Below are 22,779 nucleotides of genomic sequence, written 5' to 3' on the forward strand. Positions count from 1 at the left end.
ATCTAAGTACTAATAATAGCAATCATGACAAAAAATTAACAAAGACTGCAGATCACGATAAGAAGCTGCAACTGGCAGTGAGCTGCTTTCTTTTCTGTTAGCAGTGAAGTGATGTACTCCATGACAGAACATTATAGAATATGATAATGTATAAAATAACATTTAATGGTAAAAAAAAAGTACAGTTGCAGTAGGCTTCTATTATAAATATGCAGCATATTTTAGTTTAGTTTAGTTAGTTTAGTTTATTATTATTATTATCATTTTTATTCCGACTTCTATTTTTCTGCATATTCTTGACTTTGAATGGGAGCTGCTGTAAAGCATTTCTGTTTCTGATTCATATATTATGCAGTCAGTTGTCGAAAATTTTAAGTTAAATTAAATGAACCAAGACAGATGTCACATTTAACACCCCCCCCCCCCGCGACGGGTCCGTATAATTTCCTGCTTTTTTATCTTTGTCCAATCACATCCCTGATGGAGCTAGTGGGAGACTGCCTGCTACTTTTCACATCCCAGCGTTCCCAAGACATCTACAAACTTAATTAGACAACAATGAACCATGTCACAGAAACCCAAAGGATAGACACATAATCATCCGAGTTCTATATGAGGCTGTGGCAAAATACACAATGTAAGTGTGCTAAAGGTAATGTTAGGTCTTGGTAAGGAAATAGAATGACTTGTAATATTTAAATATTACTGACGTATCAACCTCAGCTTATCTACTTGTGGAAGGAGATGTCACCAAGACATGCAGCAGTTGAGCTAAGGCTAAGCTAACCTTTCCATCTATTCAAATTGCATCTATGAGTTCATCTGATTCTAGGAAACTACAGAAAATAGCAGCGTTTCCCTGGAAAAAAAACTATATATATATATATACTCTATTTGAAAACCATATTTATCCCTATGACACAAATCTCTAAATGACACAAATAAAATTGTTAGCATTTGTCCTTGTGCTTGCACCTTCAGGGCGGGTGACCACTACTTTACATTTATTTCCTTGTTGTAGGTATCCCACAAATGCAGAATATGTGCAAGCTGCAAAGACCCTCATTGTTAAATATCCTTTCCTCAAGGATCTCGAAGGAAATGGTTATGTAAGTGAATCTGCAAAGTTATCTGTATCTTTAACAATAGAGATATTATACGCTTGTTAGTGCAAACAAAGATATTATAGTTGTCTTTAGTAATGTATGTGTCTGTTTCAACTAGCATACATGGCACATGTCTCTGAGGCGTAAATTCAAATCGGAGCGTGAACTCCTGGTTGACAACGATAAAGTGAGATGTAGTAAGGAGAAGTTCGGCCACAAGAAATTACAGCATCCTCAACCTGTAGAAACTGCAAGAACCAGTCAGAGAAATGTGTCCAAGGACAGTGATGCACATCTTGATGAGGATTTTTCAAAAAAATGTTTTATCAATCTGATGTTTATGTGAGATATTTTGGGGGGGTAGGAGTGTTCCACTAGTGCTTGGATTAAACAAACCTGGAAACTCTAGTAAAGCAGTTGGGATGTGTCTTTTTCACAGTTTTGTATTTATCAGGTCTGTCAAGGTTGATTAATTCGATAAAAATGGAATTACTACAGTTCTGGGTCAGATGTGTGCTTATAAGCCTCTTTCTTTCTTTAGGCATCAAGAATTCTTGGCAAGGATCCATCCTCCATTGAGGCTCATGTGAAGGTCTTGCATAGCCAGTACCAGAATATGCAACCAGACACCATGATTGTACGAGACCGTATGCAGCAAACCTTTGCATGGCGCCAAAGGGAGATTGCAGATGGCATGACTGTTGAAGACACAGTTAAGAAGTATCCTTTCTTCTGCAGGATGTTTACTGTCATGTACACTTGGACATGAAACATGACACTCTGAGCTCACTTGTTAGAGGGTAGATTTGATCAATTTTGCGGATGTGGATAACATTTAACATTAACCTTTCCGCCAAAATGTGAACTAACAATCCCGCAAAGAGCAAAGAATGACAAAATCATATGAAGACCAACAATTTAGGTCATCAACCCAGACACCAGAGAACAGGGTTCATTTTTTGGGGCATTTTCCTGTAACTTTCGGTTCCTGTCTTTCTTTGGTTTTTCTTTCTTCTCTTCATCCTATGAGTCAGTCAGCAACTTTGGTTCCTCTTGTTTAATCACTCCCACATTTTGCCCCTCTCTTCTAATATACTTCCTCTTTATACTTTCACTTTTATCTCTGTTACGTGCCAACTGGCAGTGGCTCTTTATCTCATTCCCTGTATCTATGGGTACACCCTACAATAACTGTTTGCTAATCATGTCCATACAACAACGCCTCTGATTTAACAGCCCAGACACAAAAATGTGATGACATTGTTTGTGATTAATATCTGCTCTTTGGTCATTCTCATCGCCACAAAGTTAAACCATATTCAGATAGCTGCAAACTCTCTATGCGCTACGACATAAGTTTCAATTTTATTGACATCTTAATGATAATGCAAATTGTTTTTTCTTTTTACATTGGGGTGGGGGGCCGAGTTTTGTGGTGTATCTTCATGTGTTGAAGGCACCCATATCTTTCAGGTTCTGTCCATGGAAGAAAAAGTCTGAGTGGTTTAACTCTAATTCTACATGAGGCATTAGCTAAAAGTAAAGGACAAACAGGAAAACCACTTTATATTTATCTGAGCAGTGTCAATGTTGATGATTTATGCCTATAGCTTTACTATAGCATTCTTTCAAATGAGCTTTGAATGGACTGACATCGCAAAGTAGAGGTTCCTGAGAAAAATCTTGTGTTTGAGAGGAAATGAGGCTTTTGCTGAGAAGTTCAGTTACTTATATCCCAACCAGAGGTTTTTTCTACGGTTTTCTTTCCCACCAAAGCCTCAAATGGAGACGAATCCTTTCACAGTGAGGAAGTGAATGAGCGTCATTGTGGCTTTGTATGGGATTAGCCCATTTTAAAGCCCTTAGTAAGATTTACCCACATTATTCACATTTTAATGGACGTTCCCACCCACACATACCCTTGCTGGCTAAAATCAAAATCCGTTGCAATGAAATAAGGCAGCAGGAGGCTTAATGCAAGGAGAGAAATTTCAAGGTTCATTGACCTCACTCAAGAGTGAATATTGTGCAGGTACAATGAGAACAAGTCATTGAAATGGGGTAGGCACATATAGGTTTCGTATCAGTTTGAATGAGTGAGACCACATAAAAAGACCACATAAAAATCAAGTATGGTGTAGGTCTTAAATGCCAACATTATGTATAATTCAGCAGAAGAAGAATGGAATAGAATGACTCGACAGACTCCCACAAACATTTTCCCATTAAAGCGGGTGCCTTCAAGTATTAGCAAAATTAACGGATGAAGAACAACTTGACACAAAAAGATATGGTGATTTGTAATTAATAATTTCCCAGTGAAGTTTACCGTTTCAGCACACTGACAGTAACAGTAAAGTATCTTGCCACTGTCATATATGTTTGTTCCAAGCATTTATTAACCACAATTAGGATCTGCTGTTCAAAAAGTGCATTAAAAAGGACATTTTTATGCTGTATTTAACTTTTGGTTGCTATATATTTGTGCTCCGAGAACCATTTCCAGAGATGCCAGTCTGAACTTTTTTTTCCAACCCATTAACAATCTGAAAGGATCGGGAGAAGCTGATGTGATTTGGCATTGGTCTTTAACCAACCAGAACTCAACCAATCAATTCCACCTGCTGCTACCGCGTTCCTCTTATGGATTAATCAGTTCACCAAGTGTCTTTTTCAATTTGTGCAATTCTGCACCATATTATCATTATTATTATTGATTTTTTTATAGGAAATTAGAGGCCCAGTGCACACAAGATTAATGAGGTCACAGTGGGAACAGCCACAACCTCTCCATAGTCCCTCAAATGAGGGAACGAAAAAAATATCAAGTAAGCCGCTAACCACATAAAATGACTGACCAATTACAGGTTAAAATACCTTGGGCAGCAGTGAACTGGGATCTGCAATCATTTTCACAAATTACATTAGCCACCCTGCCCACACAAGCATTTGTATGAACACCATGTCGAGGAAGTATTCCGATTTAATTAGCAGTCTCTTGCACTTCACTAAAGCAGAAGCAGCACTAGATGAGAATTTAATAGTTAATCATGCAGCAATTAAGTGAAACCATCTACATCTATTGTGGCCGAAAATGACATCTTGGGCTTGCCAACTGAAATGTCAACAACAATCCACAGACAGCTATAACTCTCTACAGTCCCCTTCCAAAATGCCAACCTGTGGGAAACACTGATAGCAGGTGGCTAAATGAATGACAAGAGAGGCCAGCTGATTGGACTATAGAGGCCCTCAAAGAGAAAGCAGCTAGCACCGCCACCACTGAGTAGCATCACAGAGAGGAAGTACTGGAAGGGGGGGTGGGGGTTTACTGGGATGCTTGATTGGCAGTCAGAGCAATGGGGGGGTTAGAGGTCCTGCTGGGCCTCTGCCCTTCATAGTACAGGCAGGAGGCAGCAGAGAGAGCTACCCTAGGCCCTGGCAGCCACAGGTGGGCTTTGTGGTCTGTCATCATGGGTCCTGTAGAACCAAGCTGCCTCTCAGCTTTTCTATCAGAGCCAAACAACAAGCAGACTCATCTGTCCATGTGTGTCCACATATTTCCATAAGTATATGTGCACGTGTGCATCATCACAGCTGTGCACCTATTAATGTTATAAATAGCTTTTGATTTGTTGTGGATGCTCATAATGATAATCATGCATCAGAGTAGTGGCAGGTTATGAGAGCAATCCTGCACTTGCATTTGCAGAATGTGCATTGAGGTAAACATGATATGAAAAAGATATGCGTCAATATGGAGTGGCCTTCCAATCTTGTGTACGCTTTCAGTCTTATATGTTATATCTGTAATTTTGGGCTTATTCGTCTGTAATTAAATAGTTTTTGGCTGTCATAAAGGATCCAAGTGGAGCCCCAACGCTCACATGATTTTTGACATTTGACACATGAGCTAAGGCAACATAGAAACTTATTTACTGCAACATGTCACTTTCCGTGTCTTGTCAGAGAGCGGTTCTCTTATTTTAGAATCTGACAACCTCTCAGCTATTTCTATAAAAGCAGAAGCTTGTGTGTCTCACAAAAGTTTCTTTAGGGTGAAACTTAAGCTCTAAAACGTCAAAGTGGAGCACATACAGTGTTATTTCCTCATTGATTATGATTGTTTTGCATCTGTTGTCCCACAGTGTTGCAATTCTGTACTTGCCTTTCTGCTTTCTGACACTTGGGTAATAGACATACAGAATATATTACGGAAACATTGTCTATCCTAGGCAGGTTCGACCTTCTTCAAACACAACACAAAATTGGTAGCACAAATACGATAATGTCTGAAAGAAACTTTTGATATTTGTTTGCTCCCCTCATATTGAGCATCATGGCAGCACTGAGGGATCAGATTAGACCTTGGCTGAACGAACTAAATTAGGCTGACATCCACTGCTAGGACCTTACACGTCAAACAATGGGACGCATGAGGACCATGATAGATGTCCGGAGAATAAGAACCATGAAGAGTGTTTGGGTGTGTGTTAGGCAGTATTCACAAAAATTCATGGTGAAAAACACAAACAGAAGTACAGGACCGGCGAGAACATTATGGGGTTTTTAAATGCACAACAGGTTAATTTATTTTTGAACACATGAAACACGGCATTACCTTGTTTTGAAATTAAACACTGCTTGAAACATCTAGTACAATGCAACGGCAAAAATAAAAAATATATATGACAAGTCTAGTTTTAAGATATTTTACTGTTGAAATACTACATATTATACTTATTAATGAGTTATGTTAATGTGACTGATGCTATGTGAACTGCATTTGTGACAAATCAGACACAATGTGACATAAAATTATTTCCTGAAAAACTTAAAGCTGCAGATCTCAGTTCAAACAAAGCTCCTCAGCTGAGATGTTTAACATCTTTTAAAGGATTTGTTCCTGATTAATTTGTCTGTAGTTTTAAAGGAAGTCCTGTCTGCAAACTGTTAAGCCTGCATACTATGTGCTGTACAAGACTGCCAAAAAACAAAGAGATTAGCAATTTAGTATTGTGCCCAAAGCTGATTAATCCAAATGGCAAAAGCCATGTTCGTCCCATTTCCCGAAGCAGAACATTGTCACCGTCCAGACAAGGGATCAGGAATTGACAACAGAAAAAAACTGTCATTGAAGAGAGACTTGTTTTTTTAATCAGTAAAAGGTTATGGCAGTGTCAGGGTTGTGTCAGCGATTGTATAGGTGAGCTCAGAGCTGAGAAGAGCTGCAAGTGGGTGGTGGGGGTTGGTGCTTATGAGGAAGAAAAATCTACTTTTTACATTTCTGGAGATGTGATCAGACTGGCTGGCAGAGGAGGTGTTTTTGGTAACCCCAGTGACATCCCTGCGCTCATCCACCTCCTCTAACATCAAAGCCAGGTTTCTATGTAGGCGTTCAGTCTAAATAGCGCAAGGGACGGTTACATCAGACTCAGCGTGTTTGCTAAAATACCTCATTCATCTCTGCCTTCAAGCCTTGGGCAGGAGAGTGGCCAGGTTCTTAAGTTTAGCCTGGTTATGTGCAAATTTCATCCTTCCCCCCAGAGTAAGAGCAATGTAGGAATTGCTGGTTTAATTATCACAAATGAAAGTTGTGAACTGACATTAAACCTCTGTTTCAAATATGTTTACTTTAAAAACACTCAACCACACACTCATGTACGCAATCAGTGGGGATGGTTAAAAGACATTCAGCACACACTCACATGTTTAAGTATGACCCTGGTTCTGCATCCAGTCCCTCGTTCAAGTTCGAGTGGAGTGAGCCTGGAAACGTTAAAAACATGAGAAGACACAAGGAGATAATGTGCACCCGAAAACAGCCTGACAAAACACAGTCGCAGCTGCACTCAGGCTCGTTGGTGTGTTTATGTTGTTGGGAGGGGTCAAACAAAAAATCTATGATATATTGAATTCATGTTATTTCAAGGAGGGAGAGACATGCATACTAACGCTTGAAAGAAGACTTTGCAGAGGAAGCTAAAGACTCTGGAGGTAGGAGAGGTCCTGCTGAGCAAACTTCTGAGAACCAGAGGAAATATTTGAGAGACAAGGCAAACATTTCAGACAGTGGAGCCCTTCTTGTCAGACTCAGTGTACCACCTCCGCAAGGGCAGGGGTTAACGTCTAACAAGCCAAACCTTCAAGCCCACTCTCTCCTGAAACAGGTGGTTCAACAGGCTGTCATGTGTTTCCTCCTGGGCACTTCAAAACACGAAGGCTATTGTGCTCTACAATGAGTGGTAGGAACAGCAGCAAAGGCAGACAGTAAGGGAGAGGGTTTGGATGGAAGAAGGTGTCAAGAGAACAGCAAAGATGAAGATAGGGAAAGTGTTTACTGGAGCGGCAGCAGAGAGATTACTGGTTTGGGAGACCATAATGTAACCGGAAGGTCACTTGCTCCAACATTCAGGTGCCACAACAAAGAATCATACCTGCTTATCTAATTCTGAGTCCAAGGACTGACTTTCTGTGTGATTGTGTGAGTAGAAGAACAAATATGAAGGTAGGAGAGACATTTGTGATGCAGAGTTAAGCAACTAAAGTCTGTCACGCTGCAGCAGAGGAGGTGGACCAAAATGCAGGAGACAGCAAGCAGGAGGGAAAATGGATAAGGATTGACTACAAAGACTGAACCAAAGATTGGATTCAAATACAAACTAAACTAACAAGAGGATGAAGTGCAGGTGGAGTGAGTTGGAGAAACACAGGTCGAACAAGTCCAAAGTTTCTAAAATTGCCGATTGGATACACACACACACACACAGTGAAAACCAATAAATAATCACCAGTAAAGAGAAACCGTAAACATTTGTTAGTGTTACTATCTTTCAGGGTTCGTACGGGTGCTTGAAATCCTTGAAAGTGCTTGAATTTCAATGTTGAGTTTTCAAGGTCTGAAAAGTGCTTGGATTTTAGTTTAAGTGCTTGAAAGTGCTTGACATTATAACTCTGTGTCTTTTACAAAATTGGGATCAGACTGGATAATTAATTTCTGAAGTTTTTGCTATTATAGAATATAATTTTAGATGTTTACAGCATAATACAATGTACATAATTGTGATAAAAAGTGAAGAAAAAAATCACAAGTATATATATTCCTTTAGATACGTATTTTACCCCAGCAGTAAGGTGCTGGAAAATCTTAAAAATGACCCTTAAAAGTGCTTGAAAAGTGCTTGAATTTGACCTTGAAAAAAGTGTACGAACCCTGATCTTTACACCAGAGCTGTATTAGTCAATTCTGCCATTGTCTGTTTTTTTGCTGGCGTCACTAGTGCATTGTATTGTGGATATCTAATGCCAGCATAGTGCCACATTCTTGCAAACTGTAATAGTAGGCATTTCAAGTAGTACTGGTTTCATACTAAAGTTTCAGGCACACTAAAAATATCTCACACTGTTTTAACATACCAAATTGAATGGCAGAAAGGAATTTTTGGACACAGCCCTGATTTAATTGATCCATGCCAAATTCAGGGGCATCACTGTGTCACTTGTTGACCAGGCCTCTTGTCAATAGCTCTCACATGAGCCATTCCAAACACAGTCCCTGTTGTGTGAAACAAGATTACTGAATGTTTCTTGACAGGGCCCTTGGCTGTCAGTTCAGACTGAGGCCTTTGAAGTGGTGCAACTGATTCATCAGAGCAGCATAGGGACTTTCTAAGAATAACTTACTGTAGAGAGGGAAATAAATGGGTGACTTCCTTTCATTAGGCTCACTTAAGTGTTCAAATATAGCTGGTCACAAGGGGACTTGCAGCTCAAAGGTGGCATGTGAACATATTCACAAAGAGAACTGTGGTGGGTCAGAGGGAGGACGTTTATCGTGAGCTTGTTCCATTTATATAGTTTCTATAAAATAAGATCTTTTAAAAACATGAATATATATATGAATGCTATACTGCTATAGCTATAATGCTGTACTGCTATATGAATCAGGTACAGCTGATTCATATAGCAGTTCAACGTCAATGATGTGGATCTTACAGAATTGATCTTGGGATGTCATTTTCACTTTGAGTAGCATTGCTATGCAATGCTAACCCATAAAGATGAACAGTACTGGATTGTTTTCCCTCTTCACTCACAGCAGCATCAAGCTGCCAAACACTGTAATTTGTCACAAACGAAAAAAGGGATATTGAGCTTTTTTGGTTATATGAACACAAATATTCCCCATGTGAAATGTTTGGTGTTTTCACATAGGCTGGACGAGCTAGCATTATTAGACTCTCCCAAAAGAAAAACATTTTTTTTTTGTAAGTCCTGGTTCTTATAAAATCTTAAATAATGAGATTAGATCCAGCACTCAACAGCCTTGCAAAGAGGTTATTCTATTTCTAATTCATTAAATTAACATTCATTTGGAATCATTCGTTCAAGCAGAAACTACAAACTCCGAACAGACAATTTCAGAATCTTCTATTAATGTTTAACATTTTTCACTGCAGGATCACACTCATGCATGAACTGTCAAGCAATACTGTAATCATGAGCAGCCAACCATAACACAGGCCATTCACAAGTTGTACTGTTCTTCTGAATGGCAGTTACATAATGCTGCGCAGCTCGACGGAGAGTTGATACTAAAAACAACTGTGTTGAGATGAAGAGCAATAAACATGGGTAGAAGAATGAGTACCCAAGACATAGAGGATGGCAAAGTGATGCAATGTAGCATAAAAAAGCTACGGTAAATACATTTTTAGGTTTTATCTTCATCTTTGTGTCTTGAGACAAGAACTGTTTGTACACCTGTAGAATATGTGTTTCTGCTCCAAAAATATCTGGTCCTCTACAACCCTGCAATCATTTATTTCTATCATTTACATTGAAACTGAACCAAAAGACAATCAGGATTTATATTCAAGGAAGAAATGTGTTGCCATATGGAGGGCTTAGGTGTATGTAGGACAGGGGGAGGTTAATCTTTCCATAAAATTTTGACACATATTCAACCTTAAGCATGACTCATATTATTTTATCTCAGAGAGAGCCAACTTGGAGATTACTGGACAGGTTAACAACTCAGGGGGAATGAAAGGGTGCCAGAGAGGATGGGCAGACAACAGACAAGGTAATTTAAAGTTTCATAGAAAAGTCTGTATTTTCATGTTAATCTGCTGCAAATACTCATATGAAAGGTAGAGCATGAAAGTACAAAGTGAGGGCACAAAACATCTAAATGGCCCTGAATATGCAAAGTTACTAAGGAATAAGTACTTAATGCAATAAAACCACCAACATCTTCACACAAATAATAAAACAACAATTTCAAAGGCAGTGGCTCTCATAGGAAATTGCCAAAACAGGGGAGCGTCCATAAGGGAGATTAGATTGAGCGGCATTGCTGCACAAATGCCTGCTAATCAGCTTTAGCACTTACGCTAATACCAAAAGGACTGCAAAGCACCTGTGGGAAACTCATTTGCCATTCAGAATAACCCCACTGCTAATTGCTAATTGTCCCACTGTAAGACAATGCGAGCTCAAGGCTAGACCTGATCCCCCTCTCAGACTATGCTAGCAACCTAACCTTTCTCATGTTCCCACACATGCCGGGCTCACGGCCACCACAAACCACTTAAGCGTCTTTAAACAAAGAACATTAAATCTGAACCTTGACAAACAATCAAACAAAAAACAATAGTAACGCAACAAAAGCTGTTTCAGAATCAATATAACATTTTATATGGGAACCAAAATCAAAGCTTTTGGCAAAAAAGCGCATTTCTTCGCAGGATAAGTCTGATTAAGACAAAGGTTTCTCAAAAGATCAAAAAGGTATCAAAAAAAAAAAAAAACAGAAACAAAGAGGCAAATAATGTTAAGCTGTGTGCACAGTGGCTACCGTGTCAAAATCCTCAGCAATTTTCTCTGAGAAGAATGATACATGATCTGACCGATGTGTTGTAAATTCATGGGTAACGTTAGCGTCTGTTTACAACCGACCATAAAGTCAACCCAGCAACATGTGCTTGTAGGACTACACTCCAGCAAAATTCAATATGGGATCCTTGTCACTGCAGGAACACAGCCGCACTGATGGATGGCTTTAATGGGCTTTTATTGTTTTATTGTGATGGAATATGCAAAAATTAGGTTTAGTAATTTTTTTTCCAGCTGGAGACCACTGCAGCAGAACCTTTTTACACCGAAGACTGTTGTTGGACTCTCTGTAAAAAAAAAAGTGAGTTTAGATTAATCTAACTGTTTGTCCTAACTGGTTATTGTTGAGATGCATCAAGATGCATTCAAATCAACGAGGTAAATCATAAAACATATGAATTGTGAGGCCAGTGAAGACTCACATCACTAGTCAGTTATTGTCTTTTTCTTCCCAACACTGGTTTATTCTGTAGTCTGGATTATTTCAGAGCACCACTGATTCAAGGACTTCTTTATGCAGGGATTTATTTTGTGGTAGTTCAAAGAATTCCTGCTCTTTGACTTTATGTGATTGGATAGCAGTCAGAAATATGGAAAGACATGCTTAGAGGAGATTTAAGACTATAGCAGAGGTTGTTGAATGCCCTATAGATCAGGGATCATCCTTGACCTAAAAGCTGAAGTCCTATTTATCTCTGCAACAGAACTAAGTGTATGTGAAAGGGAAATGGGAACATATACACAAAAGACAAAATCAAGTTAAAAGGTAAGTCATGAGCAGATAGAGTAAAGAGATATGAAGAGAGCAGATTAGATTTGGAAAAGAAAGAGGAAGCGAGTGGATACATCAAACAATAAAAGCCCATTAAAGCCATCCATCAGTGCGGCTGTGGTCAGAGTAGGGGGATCCAGTTATCCCTCTCCAGGGAACACAGAGATGAATGACTTCCTAACAGGTGGACTATGAGCTTAACAGGAGGGGGGAAGCAGAGAGGGGAGGTGGGGTTTAACCTGGGACCGAGCAGTGCTGGGTTACAGCTGCACCTCCGGAGAGAAACCGTGACCCCGTGGCTTTTCTCAACTCACAGGAAATGAATTTGTTTTCCTAGCCCTTTCCCAATAATCCTCCTGTCACAGACACACGTGTGCACTAGGATTTCACACATACAGAGTGAAGTACATACACACGTGTGCAAAGAAGACACATGCATGGATACGTGTAGAGTCAGACTAAAATGCTCAAGCATATTCTTGATTACAAAATATGGATTTGAGGGTTTAAGGGATAATCTATAGAAGAGCACGGTGAGAGAAAAAGGAGCCAGTGCTACATCTCATACTGTACAGAAAACAGACACAACAGCTGCCAACCCACCAGCCAGCTAAAAATGGCGTTGAAAAATCGATTCCTAAACATATTGAGACCACAAAAAGTTCTGTCTTAGCTAACCTTCTGCCAGTCAATCAAGGTCTGCAGATAGATGCCTCTCAATGAGAGGAAAAAAGAGAACACATAAAAAAAAACACTCTGGAAAATCAATAACTTGTTTTTCTGCGAGCCTGGATGAGCTGTACAGAAATAAGCCTGGCCGGCAACACAGCCATGAGGCGTCTGATCTGCCTACGCAGTTCACCGGGCCACATCCTCTCTGCCTCCACTCAGGGAGAAAATAGCATCAGCGAGCAACACTGCCAGATATTAAGGTAGCCTGTTATTTCCACACACATACACACTAGAGGTTCCTTTATACTGGTGCAGCTGCAGTCGTCAACCACCATTAAACAAACCTAAATGCAGTTAATACAATCGTGTTACCTTAATACGCGAGCTGGGCCGGCTTTAAAACAACAACAACCTAAATTTTGGGTTAAAATCGATCTATAACTGGCCATTAGTCTCAGTGCGACTATCCAAACAAACATCATTCCTAAATAGATCACCTACTGGAACTGCGACTGAAATTTCTCAAACAAATACACAGTGGAAAACAGCCATAAATGGCAGTGTGGGTTTTGATGCTGCGGTACAAACAGTGATGCAAATCATGTGTTTTGCCAAAAGAGAACAGCCTAAAATGTCAGGCATCTTATAGTTTACTGTTGCGCTAATAGCCAATATGGAAATCCCACAACATGATGTAAGAAATTGCCTTTTTTGGCAGACTTGAAGGGGTGGCAGTTCGCAAAGCCAAGTCAACACACAAGGGTGTTTTGTTGTTGTTGTTGTTGTTGTTGTTGTTACTACTCAGAGATGCGACCCAGACATTGACTATCATTTTCCATATTGTTACATTTGTTGCTTTAATGTGACAGATAGAGACAATAAATACAAATGAAAACATTTTGTATTTCCTATTAGTTTTAAATTTTCACTGGGGCTTACAACTAGAGAATAGAAAGGCAAATACAGAGGGAAATGTACCAACGCAAACAAGCTAGGAAACATTAAGAAAATAAACTTTTGCAACGATTGCCTTGATTTCTAATGATCATTTTAGTAATTTCCCAAAGCAGAAATGTCAAACATTCATTTGTTCAGCTTTTCAAAGATGAGTTTTTTGCAGTATGTCGTTGTCATATATGATGAAGAGTCTTTAATGTTGATTGTACAAAATAGCCAATTTGATGGTGTCACTTTGGGCCCAGGGCAATTGTGATGAGCATTTGTAGACTTAGCTATTATTCGGTGAATTCTAAAAATGATCTGCAAATTAACCAGTAAACAAAATAATCATAAGTTGCAGTTCTAGTGTTTTTTATTTGTCTTTTTCTCTCTTTGTTTTTGCCAGGATCTTACAGGCAAAATGACAACAACATGTCTGCTCTTATCCAAGTTCTATTTTCGTCTCTCATCCCAGCATCCTCCCATTTCTCCGGGCAGGGATAACAGCAAGCATCTCTGCTTGAAAACACAACACATCATCATTTGCCTTTCAGGTGTTCCTGCTACCTGTAATAGACCTGCCTGGCTATTTTTAGCCTCCTACACGGACCGACTGTCAGCATGTTCCCGGTAGAGGCCCCTGAGGATACAGCTGTACCCTTGAGAATGCACATTTAGAGGGCTGAGTGTTGGTCGGATGTGGAAGGATGGTGGAGGTGACATGGAGGGAGGGAAGCCCTTAGAGTGGAATGGAGGTTAACAGCTCAGAACTAATTGTAATTTGCTACAATGACAAAAACTGTGGTGAACATGAACATGTCTGAAAGCAGGCATTTTACACCAAATTAACCTTAAAGTATTTTAATAGGACTGGATATGAGTAAATTATTGCCTGTTACTGACATTCTGAGTCATGGGCCTGATTTTGTTCTTGTTTGCATTTCCGTTTAAAAGCACCAGATCCCACGAGAACCATATCATCATCCAGTCACATGCCTCCATGTGTCTCACCTTTGTTCTAAGTATTCAGAACAAAGCACTCTGCAAAAAGACAAGGTCTTCAGGGACTCAAATGTCCTTAAATTCTGTAAAATACAATATTAGTTTTGTTTTTTGATTTTGTTGAAGAATATGTCTAAAATAAGTTAGTATTTTCATTATGGAATAAATGGTTTATCCCTTTTTCTGTAAACCAATTAATCATTTAATAAACATGAGATAAGATACTTTATTATCAAATTGCCCATTTGCTAGAACTAGAAAGACACACAACACTAATCACCCTCTTCCTAAAAGTGAGTGTTGCGTAAGGTTTGGATAAAGGACAAGAGCTAAAAGAGGACAGAAAGAGGAGAAAGAGGAAGGGTGAGAGAGGTGAGGAGGGGAAGGGCGTATGGGAATCCAAAGAGAGAATCCTCCTGAATTAGTGATAAGGCTTGCCCTCCTGTTGTATTTTTGATGAGGAAGATCAAGTTTTTGAACACTTGCATGCTAGTGCCAGGGAGACTGGAGCCGCCGCAGGGAGTCTCGCAGTAAAACATGGCATTACGGGACATATGCGATGTCCCGAGATGGGTTTCCGCTTTGACTCTGCTGTCATTGGTGCGATCGACTGGGCAGGAGGCGCTGTGTAATATTCCAGTTACACAAGGTGTCAGACACTTACAGCTGCATTAAGGGCTGTCGGCCCACTAGAAGGAGGAACTCACACACCGGACTGCCTGTATGATAAACAACAATCTACTCTAGGGCTGCACGATTTTGGAAAAAATGTATATCACGATTTTTTTGCTTAGAATTGAGATCACGATTCTCTGGCACGATTTTTTTCACAAAATATTTATTGCACTGATGAACTTTAACAAAACAAAAACAAAAAACATAGTAGTATGGCAGAGGCATACTACTATGCCTCTCCCAAAGCAATGTTTTTTTTGTTTTGTTCAAGTTCTATCATTGGATGAAAAATGATTTTTGCAAGAGTAAAAAAAATAAAATTGTCTCCAAGATGAGAGGGCATCCTTTAATACCTCATGTTGTGCAGTGTTTATTGGGGCCGTATCCTTGGCTAGGTGATATGTGATAGCTGCTGTGATTGGCTTTCTAAGACGGAGGCATAATATTCCTCCTTTTCCAAAAGCTGCCTCTGAGGTAGGCGTAAACAGGTGACGTGACGTGAAACCCGAAGTTGGGCTGTGAACAGCTGACAACGAATTTGTCTTCAAAATAAGAGCTTTACATTGCACCCCATTGGAGTTTAGAACTGGGTGCTTAGCGGGGGGCTTTTAATTTGAAAGTAGCGACCGTTCCTAGCTTGTTGCTACAACAACAAGCTAACACAACCATACAGCTAGAGATCCAGGAGACGCTAGCATCTCCCGATCTCAACGGCTGTCCAGTTGCTCATCTAGCAGGCGAGGTGGATATAAGTGTACCCTCCGAGGCGGCAAATCGGCGGACCAAAACAGACCCCCAGTTTGCCGCCCTCTGTCTAAAACCGCGGACCTAGCCGCCCAAAGGACGGGCAGATTGGCGGCTTGCTGCCCCGTCTAAAAACGGCTTCTCACCCACTCCTTCCAAACACTCAACTGCAGGTGGGCTTCCGCCACTGAATCACGTGTTGTAAAGACGCTTTACCACAGGTTGAGGGCGGAGGCAGCGGCAGTGCTGCGTTTGGGGGCGCTTCAAAAAATCCGGGAGGAAAATAGGAGCATTTGTTTGTGATTCAGCTCGAGATATAAAATGCTTCAGAATCGCTGTGTGTAGATATGAGATCACGTGTATGTGTGAATCGACATCGCGATTTTTTAACGACTTTTTGTGCAGCCCTAATCTACTCACACATTAAACACGAGCATCCCACTGGAACGGTATCCAATATGAACTTTTAGCTCTAGTTTGGACTTTAACTCCAGAGAGTTATTATTATTTTTATTTTACTTCCTTACTTTGCAGTTTTGTGCCAGGCTGTTGGCAAACAGTCGGCCTATGTGCAACCCTAGTGCAGAGGTCTCCAATAAAACATGTCTGGTGATAAGTCCTGTCACAGTCTTGACAGTCTTCAAGCTTGTGGCTTTTACACCAATTATATTGTTTTTCCATTACATCTGCCAGCCTGGCTCTACTCGGGTTGACTCTGCGTGGCTGGGATTTTGCATTTCCTTCACAACTGAGCTACCTGCTTGAAGGTGTGTCTTAAATTAGTGACACGCTTTTACCGATCCCCGCAGTATCATCAAAGAATCACCGCTAACAAAGTAGCTCCACTAATTCAGTTACATACACATCTAATTTACTCACGATAAAATTCCCCTCGTTATTTAGTCATTTAAAAGATTTTATAATGAAGCAGCATTAAAGGAAATGTTGTGTTTTCACCAGCAATGAATAAACATGACTCCTGAAAATGCAGTAAAAACAGTACAACACACCAGATGTTTGAAAGTACAAACAGGACCATAGAAGCTAAATAGATTCAGTTAGAAGCTACAAAAGTACTGAGAGCTGAACAGAGACTTTTAGAAACGTCTTTCTCTCAGGTTTCCTGCATATACATGAGTTGTATATAGTTTCTAGGGGGAGATGAGTGCTTGCTATGGGTTGGTTGCAGTCGCGAGATGGCACTGCAGTCCACTTGAAGGAAGGGCGGCCTACTCCAGGACGGCATTAATGTCCATTGAGAAACTACGGGCAGCTAGAGACGGCAGCTACAGCAGTGGTTTAGGTGTGATGACCAGCGAGAGAAGCATTTGAAAACAACCCTCCTAAACAGCTTAATGTAGATATTGTAGCATCATTTATATCAGGTCTGGAGACTACATTTCATTGAAAGAAGAGCAAAGAAGGCCACTGAAGGCTTGAAGAGAAAGGTGTTTTCACTCTTCTCTCCACCAGCTTTGGTAAGAGTTTTATTAACCAACTGGCTGCACTGGTGGTAGCGCTGTCCTACTACTGATCTGATAGGCTGAAGTTACAGACTATGAGAGACAATTGGTTGGCCCAGTCACCTGCCAAGTGCAAAGTGCCTGCAATTTTCTATACAGTTTCTAGCAGCTTCTTTCCAGATGTTTTTGTGAAGTGAACCATCTGTTGCATCAGGTTAATGCAAAATCCTCTGGCAACACATTGAAATGTCCAGTAAAATGCATGCAAGTGCACAGTGGTAGCAGAATATCCAATAGTACACTATACTGACAAAAGTATTCACTTACCAATCCAAATAATTGAAATCAGGTGTTCCAATCACTTCCACGGCCACAGGTGTATAAAAGCAAGCACCTAGGCATGCAGACTGTTTCTCCAAAATGTTTAAAAGAATGGGTCGCTCTAGGGAGCTCAGTGAATTACAGCTTGGTACTGTGATAGGATGCCACCTGTGCAACAAGTCCCGTCGTGAAATTTCCTCACTCCTAAATATTCCACAGTCAACTGTCAGTGGTATTATAACAAAGTGGAAGCAATTGGGAATGACAGCAACTCAGCCACGAAGTGGTAGGCCACGTAAAATGACACAGCGGGGTCAGCAGATGCTGAGGCACATAGTGCCAGAGGTCGCCAATTTTCTGCAGAGTCAATCGCTACAGACCTCCAAACTTCATGTGGCCCTCAGATTAGCTCAATAACAGTGCGTAGAGAGCTCCATGGAATTGGTTTCCATGGCCGAGCAGCTGCATCCAAGCCATACATCAGCAAGTGCAATGCAAAGCGTCAGATGAATTGGTGTAAAGCACGCCGTCACTGGACTCTAGAGCAGTGGAGACACATTCTCTGGAGTGATGAATCGTGCTTCTCCATCTGGCAATCTGACGTCTGGGTCTGGGTTTGGTGGTTGCCAGGAGAACGGTACTTGCGTATTGCATTGTGCCAAGTGTTAAGTTTGGTGGAGGGGGGGATTATGGTGTGGGGTTGTTTTTCAGGATCTGGGCTTGGCCCCTTAGTTCCAGTGAAAGGAACTCTGAATGCTTCAGCATACCAAGAGATATTGGATAATTCCATGCCCCCAACTTTGTGGGAACAGTTTGGGGATGGCCCCTTCCTGTTCCAACTTGACAGTGCACCAGTGCACAAAACAAGGTCCATAAAGAGATGGATGAGAGAGTTTGGTGTGGATGAACTTGTCTGGCCTGCACAGAGTCCTGACCTCAACCCGATAGAACACCTTTGGGATGAATTACAGTGGAGACTGAGTGACAGGCCTTCCCGTCCAACATCAGTGTGTGACCTCACAAACCCTAAATTGGATGTTGATTTACTGTGTACTATGATCCACTCATATTACATGAGCCACTAAAGTCCATGTTATCATCAAAATAATCACTCAAAGCAAGTTAAATCCCACTGCCATGTCAGGATGAGTATGGGAGTAGTAGTCAGCGTATGAGAATACAGCATGAATGAATGTGTTTGACTGTGCCTTCACTGAGCGTGCACAGAGTGTGTCTGCCTGAGTGTAACAGGGCATGTTTGTGTGCGTGCATGTGTGTGTGTGTGAGGGTGTTATGCAGCCTCTGGGAGCCCTTGTCCTGGTGGAAAGTGAACCCCCCTCCTCCCTGAGCTGTTACTATCTTTAGCTCGTTTCCGTCGTGTCTTGTCACTCGTGTTCTCCTCTACAGCACTTAAATCTCAACCTCCGGGCCATTCAATATCCTGTACTTCCCCTTCACAGGAAGCTGGACAGGAGTGGGGGTGGGGCCATCAGTGTAAATGTAGACAAGTACACACTGAAATTACACAAACATGCTTGGCCCGATAATGAATATTCGCAGTTAATGGATGTACATGAATACAGTCACTAAAATGAAGGCAGACAGGATAGCATAGTGAATGTACTCCACACACAAACACTATGGAAGGTTGTACAACAGCAAGGTGTGTGCGCACAAACACATACACACACACACAGGTCTGTGACAGGAGGCCTGTTGGTAGAGGACACCTTGTCTGGTCAAACTGGCGTCACAGCTAACGTCTGCAGGGACACGAGAGATGGCGTAGGTAACAAAATCTAACCTTCTGCTATCTAATCACCTCTTTAATGTGCGTCCGCACACACACACACACACACACACACACACACACACTGATAAAGCTTTCAGGACCATTTATCAGCAGCATTAATAAAAACCTTTCTCAACAACATTATGCATCTAACATTAATTAACCAGACCTCAATCTGACTCAATACTTTGACTCTTTTAAACTCATGTTTGAAACTGAACTAACCCAAACAGTTGCAAGACACATGTCACTTAAAAACCCTGGCAACATGTTCTCATCTGGAGGATTTATGAGAACCTACCTATTTGGACATCTGAGTTCTTATAACGACAGACACACCATCTACACACACTCTCTGCGGTCTCGCTCGGCCACATTTCACGCTTGCCATTCTTCATGTGTTTCACAGATGACTTGATCTCTGTTCAGTGCAATGGGTTTGACACTTTCCATGTCGTCGCTTACTCTCTGCTGCCACTCAACAAGAGGAGGGACTCGAGCAGCTAAGAGGCTGTTCTACATTTTGAGAGATGTCCAGTCACACAATTTAACAAAGGTATACTTGCTTCACTACCACCAAGAAGATCTATTTCACAGTTGGTTCTTTTAGTTTTGAACAAAGTGCGTCACAAACTGCTAAGGATCCATTTTCCACAAGTTTGAGTTAATGAAAGCACCGAGGCAGAGAATAGCAATGAACCACAACATGTAGACTGTCGTTAATCAGAATGACAACGTATACTTTTTTCATTAACTATTAAGCAAAATCCTTTACATCACAAATGTTGTTATTCTTTTTTAGGCGTTCTATCCCATAACCCATAAATGTAGTGCTCAAGGACACACAGGCAGCAGCTTTGGCCATTGGCGTGGATGGGATACGTCACTATATGGCCACCAGTGTGTCTTTCAAAGGCCCGTAATGTCAATGGAGAGTGAGGTCACCACCCTAGGCCCCTGTCAGCGCTGTAATGACGTAGTGTTTGCTGATAACACTCAATTCAGAAGCACTGAGCCCTGCTTGTGCCGCTAGCTTGCTGTAGAGCTTAATGGCTAATGCAGAGAGTGAGAGAGAGAAAGGGAGGACGGGAACAAAGCCACAGCTGATGCCACATCAATGTCATCATGTCATCACTGACATCACCTCCCTGCCCGTACAAACTTCCTGAATACAGAATTGTGTTGTTTTGTAGGGCTGCTACTAATGATTATGATGATTGTCGACTGATCTGTTGATTCATTTCTCAATGAACCGGTTAGTTGTTTGGTCAGCCTGAAATATCTTTTTTGTCAACAACCCAAAGACATTCAGTTCACTGTCACAGAGGAGTAAAGAAACCAGACAACAATTTAAGAAGTCAGACAAAATGTTTTGTTATAAAACAGTAACTACTCAAACCAACTAATTAGCAAAACATTTGATAACGCAGCTCCAATGCTACATGCAATTTTTACATGATTACAGGCAACATTCACCAACACGACAACACCCTACAGGCCTCATGCATGGACGTCCCATGTGTGCTCCAAAAATTTAAGATTTACAGTTTGTTTGTTTGGGTATAATAATATATTGTAAGTCAATTTGTTCTGGAATGTTCCTTTCTTTGGTAAAAGAAAAAATAAAGAAGAAGAAAAATAGAAGATAAAAAAATTAAGGAAAAAAGATTGCCATTCAGTCTCTTGGCAACCAAACAACACTTCATGGCCACAAGAATTGGACAATCAAATATCAAACATGTAATTCTAAATCCACATGCATTAATATACCGCTGCCATTCCTCTGAGAAGGCTGTCCATTGATTTTGAATTCACAATGTAGATGTATCTGTCACTTTGTGCTGTGGCATTAAGATTTCCCATCACTTGGACTGAGAGGCCTTGCTCACACCAGGAAACACACCCAAGACTACAAGTATCCGAAAGAAAGACTTAAATTTAGCTCCACTCGAGTCAAAAGAAAAAGTTAAGAAAGAGATTCCATATCTAATAAGAGGAGATTGCCCTAAATAAAAGGACACAGCGGTCACCAATGATGGCAGGAACTGAGTGCAGGAACCTCCCCATCCAGCCGCCCACGCAACCACTTCGGGCCATTTGCATCTCCCGTCCCTTCCTTCTCTTGTTTCCGCCTACGCATGGACCCATTAGGGTGATGGGGGGGAAACACGGATGCAGGGCGGAAGGGAAAGCACTCTGAGGACATCAACAAGGGTGGAAGAAGGAGGTATAACTAGGAAATGACCAGAGGGGATGACGGCTAAGGAGAAGGAAATGACTAGGAATTCACCGGACACGAGGGAGAGAGAGAGGAAGCGGAGAGGAAAGGGAGAGGAAGAAGAGAGGAGAGGAGAGGAGAGGAGAGGAGAGGGTTCCTCAGTGATGGGAATCAGAGCTGACAGGAAGAGTAGCACTGGGGGCTCCCTGCTCTGAACCGTCCTAAACAGGAATGACTCTCACTCACACACATTCACAGTCCAATACACTGTGAGTCATGTACACACACACCAACAGACACATAGCTCTGCAAATCCACGTATCCACACACACATGTGTACACTACGTAAACACACATGTAGCCTTGTTCACTCGCATGGCCACTGACATAACTGCTTTCATATACCTGTATACACAGGCATACAACGAGCTGCATGGTTGTGCATGAATGAGCTGTGTGTGTGTGTGTGTGTGTGTGTGTGTGTGTCTGTCTGTCTGTCTGTCTGTCTGTTTGTGCATGCGTGTGCAGTTTACGTTTTAGCACATTCAGCTTTTACTCTAAGCATGACAGAGAATGCTAGGGTCCAACACTCATCTTGCTATTTATGGCAAGAATAAAACTGATGTATATGTATTAGATGTGTGTGACACTGGGGTGCATAGAGTTAGTCACTGAGTTAAACAGGCAGGCAGAACTCCAGATAGTCTATTATTAGAGCCACGGCTGCTGCGGCTGCTGCTCCCTGGTTGAGGCCCCTGGGGGCCAGGGCACCGGCACGTGGATTTGTGCTCTCTCCCCATCTCTCAGATCACTATTCCTCCCCATCTCTCTCCCTGTCTCTCTCTCTCCCTCTGATCTCTCACGGGCTTTTCCATTCAGGCACGTTCGGGCGAATCATACAGGGAAGCAGAGACGAGCTCCTTCAGTCACACTGAGAAGAAGGAGGAGAAAAAGAGGAGGGAGACGCACAGAGGAAAAAGGAGGGAAGGAGCTAAATCCGAGAAGAACCCTCTCAGACTTGGGAAGAACAGTGCAACCCGAAGAAAACACGCCTAAGGTGCCAAACTAAGGTGTGTTTTTGCTTCTGATTTTACATGCACACTATAGCACAATAAACACCAGAATCTTCAATAACAACACAAACATTTTGTCGTCATTTGCACATTTCTCCCAGCTTC

At 41.3% G+C, this 22,779-nt stretch overlaps 1 protein-coding gene across 4 annotated transcripts in view; it reads right to left on the bottom strand.

Moving 5' to 3' along the window:
- Positions 1-22,779, bottom strand: part of poc1b (POC1 centriolar protein B) — a 54,074-nt gene that overhangs the window by 23,004 nt on the left and 8,291 nt on the right. The window lies entirely within an intron of this gene.

The sequence above is a fragment of the Sparus aurata genome, chromosome 8 (genome assembly GCF_900880675.1).
Source record: "Sparus aurata chromosome 8, fSpaAur1.1, whole genome shotgun sequence".
In the NCBI taxonomy this organism is placed as follows: domain Eukaryota; kingdom Metazoa; phylum Chordata; class Actinopteri; order Spariformes; family Sparidae; genus Sparus; species Sparus aurata.